Consider the following 15,768-nt stretch of genomic DNA (forward strand, 5'->3'; position numbering starts at 1 on the left):
CAAAAAGGAAATTCAGTGCAGCCCTGTGGAGAAGGACCTGGGGGTGTTGGTCGATGAGAAAATGTACATGAGCTGGCTGCAGTGTGTCCTTGAAGCCCAGAAAGCGAACCGTATCCTGGGCTGCATCAAAAGAAATGTGACCAGCAGGTCGAAGGAGGCGATCCTGCCCCTCTACTCTGCTCTCGTGAGACCTCACTTGGAGTATTGTGTGCAGTTCTGGTGCCCTCAACATAAAAAGGACATGGAACTGTTGGAACAAGTCCAGAGAAGGGCCACAAGGATGATCAGGGGACTGGAGTACCTCCCATATGAAGACAGGCTGAGAAAGTTGGGGCTGTTCAGTCTGGAGAAGAGAAGGCTGCGTGGAGACATCTTAGCAGCCTTCCAGTATCTGGAGGGGGCCTATAGGGATGCTGGGGAGGGACTATTCATTAGGGACTGTAGTGACAGGACAAGGGGTAACGGGTTCAAACTTAAACAGAGGAGGTTTAGGCTGGATATAAGGAAGAAGTTCTTTACTGTTAGGGTGGAGAAGTACTGGAATGGGTTTCCCAGGAAGGTTGTGAATGCTCCATCCCTGGCAGCGTTCAAGGCTCGGTTGGATGAAGCCTTGGGTGACATGGTTTATTGTGAGGTGTTCCTGCCCATAGCAGGGGGGTTGGAACTAGATGATCTTAAGGTTCTTTCCAGCCCTAACTATTCTATGATTCTATGATCCTATAAACATTTACACATAATTTCTCATGCTACACATGCTGAACTTTTACAGTCTCACTCCCTTAGAATGTGAAACTGTACCAATATATAGATGGTATTCTAATCAGAAGAGAATCCCCTGAAAAGGTAGGGGAAGTGGTCACAGCAGTGTGGCAAGCACTACATAAAGCAGAAGTTGACATTCCACCTGAGAAATATCAAGGACCAAGTACACAAGAAAAGGTTTTGGGTACTTGGATAGCAGGCAGTGCAGTGACTCCTCCAGATACCTTAAGAAAAATAAAACAGCTGCAGATGCCTTATCTAAGAAAGAATTACAACAGTTAATAGGAACTTGAGAATACTGGAAAAAACATGTACCTGGATTTTCTGTCATTGCTCACCCACTGTACTCACTTTTACAAAAGAAAAAACCATAGAAATGGAACTTGGAACATGAAGAGGCAGTCAAAACCCTAATACAGTAATTAAAAGCATTATCAGTCAGTGGGACCAAACACCCCACAGACCTATAATAGCCGAATGGGGTTTTGCTGAGCATGGTACTTTGTGCAACCTATTCCAATCTGGCCCTGACAGACTAGAGACTTTTATTATTCAGCTTGATTGCATTTAAACAGGCAGAACAGAGATACTTTGAGTAGCAAAACAGACTTTGTCTTTAATTTTGACAGTAAAACATGTTGAAAAATCTCAACAGGAACAGCCTGTGCAAACCACAGAACCATTTAATTTGCTAGAAGCAATTCTAAATCTCCCATTCACGCCACTGCTCAGTCAGGACTCTATGTGTTCCTTAGTACTTCACTACTTCCTTTACTAAGGCATGCCAAAGAACACAATACTTAATTTGTCCCTCCTGAAATAGAAAATATGCAAAAAAGGAGAATGCAAATGCCTGTGACCAAGTTAACTTCTATTGCGTACTCATCCAGTTTGTTGGCTTTAAAATAGCAGCAGCTCTGCTCTCATAAATAGTAAAAAAGGCCACATACACCATCACAACACACTCTTCATTGTTTGCCACTGGCTTCAAAGAGATTATGTAGGTGGAAAAAAAAAAAGAAAACCAAGTATTTGTCCCTGCTAGGATTTCAGCAGTAATAAATAAATAAATAAATAAATAAATAAATAGATAAATAAATAAATAAATCTAATTTCTACCCCAACCAACCCTAGAAAATCTGCTTTAAAAATTTTTCATTATTTTTTACTAAAGACTGGAAATACTGACTTCCAGTGTAGCTAACAGAATTTGCAATTGCTCAGCACCCTACAGGACAGAGGCTGTGCTCTGCAGTCTTCAGATTTATGCTTAGCTATCCTATGAGCTCAATTCACTTATGTCACATGTTGGCACAATTCTACCAATTTCAGTTTATTTCCAATAGCTTATGCCAGCACATCTTTCCAAAGGAGTGTGAACTACTGAAAAGCATAAACCAGGTGCATTAGCCTCTCTGCAGCAGGATGACTCTGCACAGCAGTCTCAATCCAGTTTCAAATATTTCCAATGTTTCCACTAAGTGTTTGTTCTTTAGAATCTGTTGTGTCCATTCAAGAGCTCAGGTGACAGCACTCAAAAAAAACTCCAAGTAAATTTGGGTACACAACCTTTCACATTCCCTCAGGAGATACTTAGAAAATCAATTATGTGCAGAAATGTGCCTACAAGAGAACTTTTCACACCTGCTGCATAGCCTCACATCCCCACTGATGTATAAGCCTTTACAATTTCTAAACACATTGATTGCAATAGCACTGTCAGAGGAGCAAAGTAACTTCCTAAACAGGGTAGGTTCAGAAATACAATTAGCATTGGAGAAACCAGCAGTATAACCAGAATTATTAAGGGCTTGCCAAGACAACTTACCTAGATGGTCAGCTTCTTCAGGAGCTAATAAAGCCACAGTTCAGTATGTAACTTCTGTTCCTCTTCATTGCAGCTGCTCAGTGAAGGCACTAACCTCCATGGTCTTACTTAGCACATTTTAACACCTCTGTGACCTTGTGTTACCACTACTATGCACCAGCCCATGGCATTCCTTTAGCCTGAGCAGCCAAATTCCTGCTTGAGTAACACCTTCTTTAAGGAGCACAGGCTGCTAAATTAATCATAGAGGTCACTCTTAGACCACAGAACGGGAGACAAAGTGCTTATCTTTCTGCTCTTTAAACTTCATCTTGCTCTGCCAGGTTAACCCCTTCTTTTATTGTGCTTTTGAAATGGTTGCATACAAAATACCAGAGAGAATGAAGTACAAAGCAACATCTTACAGTTATAGGGACTCCTGCTGTAGAAGACAGTAGTGTAGGAATTGTGCAGAGACAGGTCTATTTACCAACAGGCAAGACAAAAAGCAGCACTGGAACTTAACAGAACACAACAACATTTTACAAACGCTCTGGCAAGGAACTGAAGACTATCCAATGTGTTTAAAATTGCAGGGAATACTTAATAACTTGCTCAAAACACTGAAACTAATACTCTAGCTAAACGTACTACACAGTTCTTGTGGACTGAAAGTAATCAAGGCTTGGCTTCTGCCTTCTGTTAAGGCAATTTTCTCACAGACTTTTATAAAAGTAGAGGTAAAAGTCAACAGCTTTGCTACCTATAAACAGAGGACAAGCAACCTACTGATATTTTTGGTTCTTATCTATTCTTAGAAAAACTGCAAATAGTAGAGGATTTCTGTACCTCAGAGGACAAGCAAATAGGGAAAAAAACATGAAAATATGCTTTATTTTTCAGTTAGTCTGCCATCATATAAGGCCTGATTTCCAAATCCATAAATCTGATCAGAAAGATTTGCACTTCATTCAGCTAAATTAGAATCAAATCCATAATACAAGACAAGGGCAAAATGGCTGCAAAGCTAGTACACAAGCAGAGGTCTCAGAATTTGGTATGTACAGAGAAACGAAATAATGGTATCAGAGATTTGACAGCTACATAACAGCTTAGACATAACAATTCTGGAAAATGGTATGTTTTCAGGCATGACAATTTCCTTAAATGAAAAAAAAAAAAAGTATTCACAAAAGCTAAATGTATGATGAGGAACTGGACATTGCTCACTAAGCTAGTACATCTGCATGGACCGTGAGTCTCATCAACAGCAAGAAACAACTTCTTCCACCAAAAGAACAGTATCACACACATGGCAAGAAATGGAGCAATGAGCTTAACATCTCAGATTAGTTGTAACTCCTATGTAGGTGAAGAAACATTTTCTGTGAAGAAATCTGTTTGAAATCCTAATGCACACAGGTGTGCTCAATACTGCCTGTACCAAAAGCCACAGGTTTAAAGAGGTTTAAATCAAACTAAGTGGAAGAATGATTGAAGCAGCAAAAAGAAAACAAAAGAAAATGTTTGAAGATATATAAAAGCAGAAGAAATAAGATACAACTGAAGAAAGGAAATACCTTCGTTTTAGAAGGAGTTCTGTTACAGTATTAGGAAAGCAGATCAGTGATAAGTGAGATAAATTAACTTGAAATCCACACATACTGAATACCTGAATTGAGAAAATAAATGGGTATACCCCACAATGACAGGTGTCTCAAGATTTTCCAACAATTCCTCTGTTTTGTTGTCAGCCAAAAGCTACAAGAACCTCCACCTTTCTTAGCAGTTTTCCGGAAGAAGCTGTCATGAAACAGGAGTTCCAAAACTTCAGAAATTCATTCCACATTAAAAACAAGTAATTTCATGTTTTATGGCACATTTTAATCCAGACACATCACGCAACTGTGACTCAACAAAACCTAACACAGCACAAGAAAGGAGGAAGACTGAGGTAAAATGTCATGACACCAAGCCACTTTCAAAGAGCTTTCTGACTGGAGGCAGATTTCAGTGACTACTTTTCATAATACTTTCAGCTCCCACTTTTCATTGGAGCATGAGCCAGGGTCACGATGGTCCTGAAGATGAGGAGACAGCAATACACAATATAGAAAGGAGAGGAAAAAACAAAATAACAAGAAGATTCATGGCTGAATTTGAAGTCTTTGCAGGGTTTAATACATCTCCTTAGAGATCTTAATTGCACATCAATCTTCTTCAGCTGGAGAATGAGAGGTGAATGTGCAATTCTCCAGCTTGGCACAGAGGGCAAACTGGAGTTAAAGGAAAAGGGGAAAAGAAGGACATGCTCAATCCAAACTGGATTTTCTCTCTTTTTACTATGAGAAGACAAGAAGCTTTTCCTTAGTGGTTGCCAACACAGGGAAATTAACTTGAGAACAAATAAGAATGTGACTTAACATCATTCTGTCCATAATTCCCTTATTCCATACCTCAATTTATTTTTGGCAGTTAAGCTTTATTCAGTTCTAACCCCCAACAAAGGCATGTTCAATGCAGGGTGCCCACACAAGGAATTAGCAGAGAATAAGTATGCTAAGCTGACAAGACCTTAGCACAAAGTTCTTCATAAACCTACATTGCCAATGTCATTCTTGTTATTCAGAGACTTAAACAGCCAAGGTAGGGCAAAGAATTATGGGAGACTCTTTGCTCTCCACACCTATGACTGTAAGACAGACAAGAATTGACCTCTACTGAAATCTCTGCTGGCCACATCCAAGCTTTCTAGGCATATTCAGAGTTGCATATCCAAGATAATCCAAGAATGGAGAAAGGTCCATCCTCACTATGTTTAGATGAACTAGACATCAACCTCTTTAATGGCTTTAAGTTGTTCTGGATGTATATAGCTCCATATAGAACTTTCCTACTGTATGTACTGGTTTCAGGTGGGATACAGTTAATTTTCTTTCTAGTAGCTGGCACAAAGCTGTGTTTTGGACTTAGCAGTAAAATAATGTTGATAACACACCAATGTTTTTAGCTGTCCCTAAGCAGTGTTTATACTAAGTCAAGGACTTCAGCTTCTTGAGCCCTGGTAGCAAGAAGGCTGGAGAGGCACAAGAAGCTGGAAGGGAGCACAGCTCACCCAAACTGGACAAACATATTCTATACCACATAACATCATGCTCAGTATATAAACTAAGGGGAAAGCTGGGGAGAGGGGAGAGTGGAAGGAGGAAAAGGCCACTGCTTGGAAACTGGCTGGGCACTGGTCAGTGACTAGAAAGCAACTGCATTGTGCATCGCTTATTTTTTACATTCTAATTCTTTTATTATTTCCTTCCTTTTCTGCCCCACTAGATTGTCTTTACCCACAAGTTTTCTCACTTTTAGTCTTCCAGTTCTAGCCCCCACTCCATGGGGCAGGGAGGTGGGAGAAAAGCAAGTAAGCGTTTTTGTGGTGCTTTGTTGTCAGCTGGGGTTAAACCATGACACTGTATGAACAACTTCTGTGTGATAACAAGAAAAATTTTGGTTACAGTTTAGACTTACCAGCTCTAGGTTGGAGATTTATGTAATCAGCAGTTTATTATTAACCAATTCAAAATTATTAAAGTCACTAGAGTTGAGATGAATGATCCACACTCCAATTCTCAGGATCCCCTGCTCTCAGAGTTCATGTTCCACAGAAATGCCATGGAACATGACTCCCAACCATACCAACAATATTTTTTTTAAAAGTAGCTTAGAGTCAAGCACATAAAAACACCAGTGATAAGCATTCCCAGTTTCTAATGCAGAAAACTCATACTTTAAACATCCCTTATAACACTATAGACTTATATAAACCACTTAAACTTCAGAAATACCTAAAATTTCATCACAGACTTAAATAGAGACTGACAGGATTAATGTTGTGGACTATCCCTTGACGGGCAAGCACTGACACACCTTCAGACCTTTTTAAACTGTCTTCCCCTAAGCTACTCATCAGAATATCAGAACAGCTTAGAAAAATCTAGCTTGGCTTTCCCTGTTGATGCCATTGATTTCAAGAGGAGAGATGCACAAAGCAAGAGATGAGTGGTATCAACCCATTGCACTTTCTCCTTACAAACTGTTCGTTCTTGCTCACTCTCTCTCTTGCATTTGAATTCTGAATAGCAAAGAATAGAGAAGTTTATTCTGCTTCTGAAAATAATGATACTTAAATTCTCATTTCCTATAAATAAAAAAGGTGCAACAGAATCTATGAGCTCTTTGGGGGAAGCAGAGTCCTTGATAAGTTTTAAAACCAAACCCACATTTTGAATCTAAGCAGCATATTTGACATCTCAGGGTCTGGCATTTCAATCATAACATAAAACCTGCACTAGCAAAAAGATGAAGAAAAGCACACTTGTCTGCCCTGGAACTCTGCTGCCCTTAGGCGTGAGCCAAAAATACTCCCAGAGGCAGGATGCAAATGAAATGTCTCGTCAGCACACAGGCCTTAATGGATTTTACCTTAAACATTTACATTAACAGATGGTCCTCCACAGTCCTATAAACTCACTCTTGAGTTCATTTCCATCTCACTCCAGGCCCCATTTGCCACAGGCCAAGCAGTGGAGTGTCACAAGGGGCTTGAGCCAGAACAGAGGAATGAGACAAACTGTGTGAAATGATTGGTGTCACCTACACATATGCATTTGACCTCAGTTAAAAAGGGAGAAAAATCTAAGTTAAGAGGAAAAGGAAGGAATAAGGTGATGATCACATGACCTCGTTTTACTAGAAGTACAAACAAACCCCAACCAGAAACAAAAAAAACCCAACCCCACACTGCTCCTTTGTGTGAGGACCAAATGCTTCATTTTGAAGAGGAGATGTAGCTGTGTGCTGTGAAAGTGGCCCAGATTACTTCATGTGCTTAAAGGAAGGAGACTGACTGGTTTATTCAGGTCCAGAAGTTCCATGATAGAGCCATGCTGCTCAGCCCTCACTTGCAGGAGAAGTAAAACTCTCAGATCAGTCCAATGCTCATGTACATCACTTCTGCATTTGCTGAGGCTCTAAATTCTCAGCTGTGTCACAGACAGTGATATTGATTTAACCAGAGAAAGAACAAAAATGAACCCTGCTCTAGTAGGCTGGAAGATAACACCTTTTGAGCTCATCTGTGGACAGCGTATGCTGTAGCAGGGAAATAAATTTTAATTTGTGTCATACTTTTCTTGGCCAAATGTCAGAAAGAAATTGTCAGAACAGAGATGCCTGCCAAAACAAAATCTCAAGTGCAAGAGGAAAATACACAAATCAGTCTAGTAGATCTCAGTGAAATATAAGAACACAAATGGATAAAAACCAGCACAAGGCGATACTTATTTATTCAGAAGCTGAAGAATACAAGCAACAGAATTTGATCTACGTTCTCACCAGGCTTCCACAGAAGACATAGTTGCTCAGACTGTCCCAGATGTATAATACACTGACTCATCTTGGAACATTCCTCTAAACACAGAAATATCAACTCCATTTTACAAACATAAAACTGAAGCACATCAGAGACAAAGAAAATTGTCACATCACAAAGAATGTCTATATTAAAAAATAAGTGAACTGAGTCACTCAAGTCTCAGGTTACTGTCATAACTGTTCAGTTCTGCCCAGACTATACAGCTGTTCTTCTTCCTTGTGCTAGTAGGAGGCAGGTACCAGGACAAACTAGCAGTGTGGTCTACATTGCTTCATTGAGATAGTAAGAAAAATCACAGACAATCAATTTCTTCATTTGAGAAAGGATGCCTTTGCTTATTAAAAGAAAAGCTCACTTTACTTCTATAAATTGCTTCAGGGAATAGCATATACTGCACTTCACATTGCTTCTGTGGATTTTATACCGTAAATTTGAATATAAGACATATTTTAAAAAGAATGACTGCTCTACAGTAAAGCTCTGTCTTTGTACGAAAATCCCATTGTGGCAGATTACTAAACTATATTGTTTTGTTTAAGTCAAAGGAATTTCACCTACTCCCACAATCTTTATACTGATTCTTTCAGTCTAAGCCAAAATGTAAGGCAGTTGTGAAAAGTACTGCTTTCCATTCACCAGTAATGCTACCATTTCACACAGGTTCTTGGGCTGCAATTCTGTGTAGCCCAATGACTTCACAGGTCTTGTACCAAAGTATCTAGGTGTTTTGGAACATGGTTTTGCTGAGCAGAATTTAAGGCCACATTCATAAAAATGTGATTTTTTTTGCATTTCACACTTCAGAAGACATGTACGAATTTGCCATGCCACCTATATTTCAGAGGCTAGTTAGCAGAAAGCCAAGCTTCATAAAACACAGAAACAGAAAAACTGAATTCTTCTCCAAAGGTCTTGTACTCGGGATTTGTGACAGTCACACATTCTTTTTGTTCTCTAGAGTTTAAGAACATCTGCCCTGAGGAAAACCTCTGCCCCTAAAATGAGTCAGCTGAAAATTTCAAATTTTCCATCTTCCTAGCTAAAACCCCTGCTGGTACATAGCAATCAAAGCAAGTCACACTTAGCAGAATGGGTACAGGAGAACTGCAGGGCACTGTGCTCAGGGAAAACACTTCCCTCTCCCTCCTTAAAAACTTATGCTGCTTCCAAGTATAATTGAGGAACTGTGTCAACAGAGAAAGAACAGCCTTGTAGGGATGGCCAGCTATTTCTCTTATAGCTGTATCTTTTCAGTATTAACAACATTATTGTAAACTCATTAGGCATTAGCAGTTTGCCCAAACAAAAACTGGCTATGATCTTTATGTATCTTCAAGTTCAAGTAATCAGTTGATTATTAGGGCTGTTTCTTAGAATTTGCTCTCATTTAGGCTTTGGCTAGGCAAGAAATATGTTTTATTTTATACTTTCAGCTTCTACATAATAAAGAAAGAGGTTTTATAGCAGTGAGACTGGTTCTTCAACAATGTGATAACAAAACATATTCGAATAACAACTGTAAGAGGAATGACACTACCAGCATGGGACTCAATGGTCCAAATGCTACACTGCAATAATATTCTCTTTTAGCAGTTAAAATGCAATCTTTAATGTCGCTGCACTCCTTTTTCACTAAATTCAGTGAATATATGACAGGGTTGGAGTGAGAGGGGTTTTAGGCACCACCTTATCCTAAAGGCAGCAATCAGAACTTCTCAAATCTCAAGGCCAGATTGGTCACTGTGAAATTCAGCCATCACTGCTTGCAGAAACTATCTCTGATTTAATGCCAGGTTTCCCCTTCCCACTTCTCTGCTCCTTACACCCTCTCAAACAATGTGGGGAAAGATAATGCCATCATGCCTGCAATATTGGCTACTGTGTATTTGTTATTATAACTACATTCCTGTCTTCTGTTTTTAAAAATCAAACATAGAATCATAGCATAGTTACGGTTGGAAAGGACCTTAAGATCATCAACTTCCAACCCCCCTGCCATGGGCAGGGACACCTCACAATAAACCATGTCACCCAAGGCTACATCCAATCGGGCCTTGAACACTACCAGGGATGGAGCATTCACAACTTCCCTGGGCAACCCATTCCAGTACCTCACAACCCTTACAGTAAAGAATTTCTTCCTTATATCCAATTCAAACTTGCCCTGTTTAAGTTTTAACCTGTTACCCTTGTCTTGTCACTACAGTCCCTAATGAAGAGTCCCTCACCAGCATCCCTGTAGGCCCCCTTCAGATACTGGAAGGCTGCTATGAGGTCTCCATACAGCCTTCTCCAGACTGAACAGCCCCAACTTTCTCAGCCTGTCTTCATACAGGAGGTGCTCCAGTCCCCTGATCATCCTCGTGGCCCTCCTCTGGACTTGTTCCAACAGTTCCATGTCCTTTTTATGTTGAGTACACCAGAACTGCACACAATACTCCAAATGAGGTCTCACAAGAGCAGAGTAGGGGGGCAGGATCGCCTCATTCGACCTGCTGGTCACAATCCTTTTGATGCAGCCCACAATACGGTTCGCTTTCTGGGTTGTAAGCGTACACTGAAGCCAGCTCATGTTCATTTTCTCATTAACCAACACCCCCAAGTCTTTCTCCTTAGGGCTGCTCTGAACATCTCTGCCCAGCCTGTAGCTGTGCCTGGGATTGCTCTGACCCAGGTGTAGGACCTTGCACTTGGCATGGTTAAACTTCATAAGGTTGGCATCAGCCCACCTCACAAGCATATCAAGGTCCCTCTGGATGGCATTCCTTCCCTCCAGTGTATCAACCGAACCACACAGCTTGGAGTCATCGGCAAACTTGCTAAGGGCGCTCTCAATCCCACTGTCCATGTCATCGACAAAGATGTTGAACAAGACCGGACCCAACACCGATCCCTGAGGTACACCACTTGTTACTGGTCTCCAGCATTGAACCGTTGACCACAACTCTTTGAGTGTGACCATCCAGCCAGTTATTTATCCACCGAGTGGTCCACCTATCAAATTGATGTCTCTCTAATTTAGAGACAAGGATGTCGTGTGGGACAGGGTCGAACGCTTTGCACAAGTCCAGGTAGATGACATCAACTGCTCCACCCCTGTCCATCAGTTCCGTATCCCCATCATAGAAGGCCACCAAATTGGTCAGGCAGGATTTCCCCTTAGTGAAGCCATGCTGGCTGTCACCAAGCACCTTGTTGTTTTTCATGTGCCCTCACATGCCTTCCAGGAGAATCTGATCCAAGATTTTGCTGGGCATGGAGGTGAGACTGACTGGTCTGTAATTCCCTGGGTCATCCATTTTCCCCTTCTTGAAAATGGGGGTTATATTTCCCTTTTTCCAGTCATCAGGAAGTTCACCTGACTGCCATGATTTTTCAAATATGATGGACAGTGGCCCAAGGTCTAGGTTTTCACAGTCCCTGCTTCTGCCTTCCAAGACTTGGGTGGTGCGGTCAGAGCCTTTGCCAGTGAAGACCAAGGCAAAGAAGTCATTCAGAACCTCAGCCTCTTCCAAATCCTGTGTAGCCAGTTCGCCTGATAGCTTCTGGAGGGGGCCTGCATTGTCTCTACTCTGTTTTTTACCCCTTCCTGTTATCTTTAACATCCCTAGCCAAGTTTAGCTCTAACTGCACCTTAGCTTTCCTAATCTGGTCTCTAGCTTCCCAGACAACATCCCTGTATTCTTCCCAGGCCACCTGTCCTTGCTTCCACTTTTTATAAGCCTCTTTTTTCCTTCAGAGCTTCCTTAGCAGCTCCTTATCCATCCGAGGTGGTCTCCTGACCCTCCTGCTGCACTTGGGATGCAACACTCCTGAGCTTGTAGCAGGTGATCCTTGAATATCAACCAACAGTTTTGGCCCCCCCTGCCCTCTAGGGCTATATCGCATGGAACCTTGCTAAGCATACCCCACAAGTTTTAGCAAGCTGCATTTCTTCAATAAACATGCCAGTCATCTTCCAGCAGCCAGACTTTCCAATAATTATTAGCTAGGATACCAGAGATAACCTGCACTGAAGGACTGGTACAGGCATCACAGTATGTGCTGCAGTGCCTAGGGCAGTGGCACTAGACAGACATCTGGGGTATTTTTACACCATTATAAAATACACATCAACACAAAACACTGCTTTAAGCAGCTTTTGTATATATATCTTGAGGGAACACCAGTGACTTCTACAGAAGCAGCTCTATCCTCCTAGCTCTTCTTAGGGCAAAGGGCTTCATTATGGGGGAAATGTTGTCTTCACTAGCAGGTACTGGCCGTTGTAATGGTGGCTAGAGCACATCCCCCATGGAATCCTCCCCTGAGCCACCCCCATGTGACACTACCATATGGAATTCAAGTCCTGGAACAGAACAAATGCTTAAATACAGCTCTGTTCTTTGCAGAAGCTTTGTGGATGGCCTACTCACACTTTTCATGTCATTTTGACTCAATTATAAATAGAAAGACAACGTCACACTCTGTTCCTGGATGATATCATAGTAGTGAGTATTTCATTGCCACCAAGATGAATTTTTGCTCATGAATCTTTTCTGTTCTTTCAGGGAGTGGCAATTTAAGCAAGTTACATTTATAACACTGATTCTGCAGAGGGAGGGGGTGCAGTGAGCTATGACTGCAAGTGATGGGTCTCGAGGGAGCTAAAACACAGATGTCATAAAAAGCCATTTCAAAAATTGTACACAAAGACACAGCTGTGCAGTGGGAAGGAAAACAGGTGGCACCAGCATCAGGGGCTGGCAGAGCATGGAAATAAACACACTGCCTCACGTTACAGTGCAACATTGCCACAAGAAACCTTCAAAAAGGACCCCTTTAAAATGGCCTCTTAGAAATTACCTCTTTCTGCACTGCCTCTGAAGAAGATGCTGAGGTTAAGAAGCCCTCTTCAAACAAAGCCTCCTCAGAGCACAGAGTCCATTTGCCCGTGATCTGCGAATTTACACAAGCTACCAAAGACTTGTGAAGTCAGCTGGAGTTAAGAGCCCCTTAGCAATATACTAAATCAGTCCAGCACTCACCCTGGAGTCCTCTACTTAGAAGCAGCTGCTTTTCTATTGCTTTTGTTCAGTTTTGCACCCTGAGGTTGAACAGGCCTCTATTATCCCCCACACCCAGTGTCAGGTCAAGAGACAGCACTGAAACAGTGCAGGAACCAGGAGTTATGTCACTGCCACTTTATGGTCTGTTCACAAGAGCAGACTGCTTCATTACCCTCTAATCTGTTATTCCGCAGACAAATTGTTTCTGTAGAACATATTTTGAAAGCCATGCAGATCTCTCTTCAGTGGCCAGACCAGATTTAAGGGCAGTGTGATCCTATTAGGATACGAGGTCATTCAATTTACTGCCATAAATCAACTGCCTTCTTTGAGGTTTTGAAGATCAGAGTGGTTCCATCTGAGGCAGTGGGGAGTTCACAGGTTCAATGTCATCTAATACCTTGCAGTATTTTTAAAGTATGTTCTGAAAAGCAACACCAATAAAAGTGACAATGTAGAGCTCCCCATTTATTCTTTCTGTGATGCCAGTTCAAACTGAACAGACACTCAAAAAGCCAATGTACCCTTCTGTCCTGTACTTTGTCTCTTCGGTCACCATCCACAACACACATCCTGTTTTGGGAGCAGAGCTGGCAGTACTGGTGCAGTCACAATAAACACACCAGAAGGCTCATTCTGTCCCTTATGCTTTGCAAAGGTACTAAATCTAATATTTTTGAGAAGGGTACAAGTATCACCCAAATAGGTAAATTGGAACCAGGTCTGTGGCATCTGTGCTTGTTTCAGATGTGCTTTTTTAACTCCATGTATGCCAAAAAGTTGCAGAGTAACTTTTAGCTTTACTAAACGCTAAAAGTATTAGCATTTAGCATATAGCATATGTTTATGTCTGACTGTATAAAGATTTGTACTTCCAGCCACTCCTCAAAATCTCTGACGAAGGTGTCAGGCTGATCATAACAGAGACACCAGTAAAGCATATAGTAAAGCATATAGTTAACTTAAGAACATTTAAAAAGTATGAAAAAATGGGAAGTCTATGGAATAACCTTTGATATCAGGCATTTTGAAACCCTTCAATCTTTTCTCCAATAGCTGTCCATATTTTATGCCACAATGAAAAATTTTGTTTGATAGGTACAGTAGGAATATGCCAGGATTTATTATGATTAGGAAATGACTCAATGCTACTCTAATAGCAAATTTCCAAATATTTATAGCTTTATGATCAATAGCATTTTCTTCCATATTATTTCCAATTACTCTGGTGGTACAAGCTGCAGCTTACAGAGGTCAGTCACCCAAGTTCAACACACAGCAGTTACAGAGAAAACAAAAGCATGTCTGATTGAAAGAAAACAGATTTTAGAGGAAAGAGAGTTCAGGACAACTGCAGGAATCAGAGCAGAAGCTGCTTTAAAAAAAAAAAAAAAGCACCTCTCCTCTGCCCCCATGATCAGCTTCACTGACTGTCTCCAGCTGAAACTTGTCTTGCCCCAGCTGCTGTAACTCCCACCCTACCAGCTTCACCATGAACCCTCCTTTGACCTCCACAAAGCCACTGCTAAATTCTGTTGCTAATCTAATTTATAAATTGGATGCTTCTCAGATATCAGACATATGAAACAACCAAGCAGTTTACAAAAAAATTATCTGTAACTGATTGAAAATACAAAACAAAGCTTGATGCTGAGCAGCCCTGCACTCAGGCCATCAAAAGACCACATAGGTTGGGAAAAGCAATCTTGCAAAGAAAGCATAGGCACAGGACAGTACAGTAGGATTAAGCCAGGCTATTTTGCAGATTCTTTGAAACACTGGAAAAAGACACATAAGCACTTTGGGGCAAATCAAATTCTTTAGTCTTATTTATCTGTAAAGATAATTATGAGTTTGTAAACCATCAAAATATGCAGAATGTCAGAGGCTGGTATAACGCAATTTGGGTATTTCTGTTTTCTCAGGGCAGCATTCAATCCAGTTCATGTTAAGTCTCTCAGTGTATCTGTTAGGAAAGGCATGGAGCACACAAATTCCTTTAGCATCAACAGGGAGCCAAATTCCTCCTAGTGACTGCAGGGGTAACAAGGCAGGTGAATAAAACTTTTTACCTCAGTGCGTAAAATCAAATTCCTCACATGTGAAAACCCTGCCCCTGCATTTTCAGGGGAAAGTAGGGATAAATAAATAATACTGGATAATTTCTAATTCTTCCCAGCCTGCTGTGGCTTTGGCTCAACTCTGCTACAAATGGTTTGCACTCACTTAGCCAAGTGTGGCCACAATCCCATTTGCATTCAAAGATGCCTGGCTCTGCTAATTTTTACATCTCAAAGCAATGGATCTCAGAGTACACAGCAGGCTAAGCCCTGGCTATTGATTACTGCTTAGCAGAAACTACCACAGTCCTGTTTGGTCACAGGCCAATAATATCAAATTCCCCTATCCCATCAAACCCTTTCCCCTCTTCCCCCCCCCCTCCCCCCCCTCTTTTTTTATTTAATCATAAATTAGTTAATTTGTCTAGGAGGGCCAAAGCCCTCCCCACTGCTACTCTCCCCACAATCTCCCCTTTGACTAACACACCAGAGCACCAAAATGGCTCTTTGTAAATCTAATTGAAACAAATGTTATTGATCCAGACACATTTGCAAGTAAATCTGGTTGGACCTCAATCAGAGAGCATGCGTTTGACACCAAATTATGCTTAAGTGCCACAGCAAGAAAAATGGGAACTATGCTCTGGCAGCTACAGAGACAAA

At 41.2% G+C, this 15,768-nt stretch overlaps 1 protein-coding gene across 6 annotated transcripts in view; it reads right to left on the reverse strand.

The window, feature by feature from the left end:
- Window positions 1-15,768, reverse strand: part of NRXN3 (neurexin 3) — a 962,180-nt gene that overhangs the window by 493,086 nt on the left and 453,326 nt on the right. The gene's annotated exons all lie outside the window — the stretch shown is intronic.

Source organism: Melopsittacus undulatus, chromosome 4, assembly GCF_012275295.1.
Source record: "Melopsittacus undulatus isolate bMelUnd1 chromosome 4, bMelUnd1.mat.Z, whole genome shotgun sequence".
In the NCBI taxonomy this organism is placed as follows: Eukaryota; Metazoa; Chordata; class Aves; order Psittaciformes; family Psittaculidae; genus Melopsittacus; species Melopsittacus undulatus.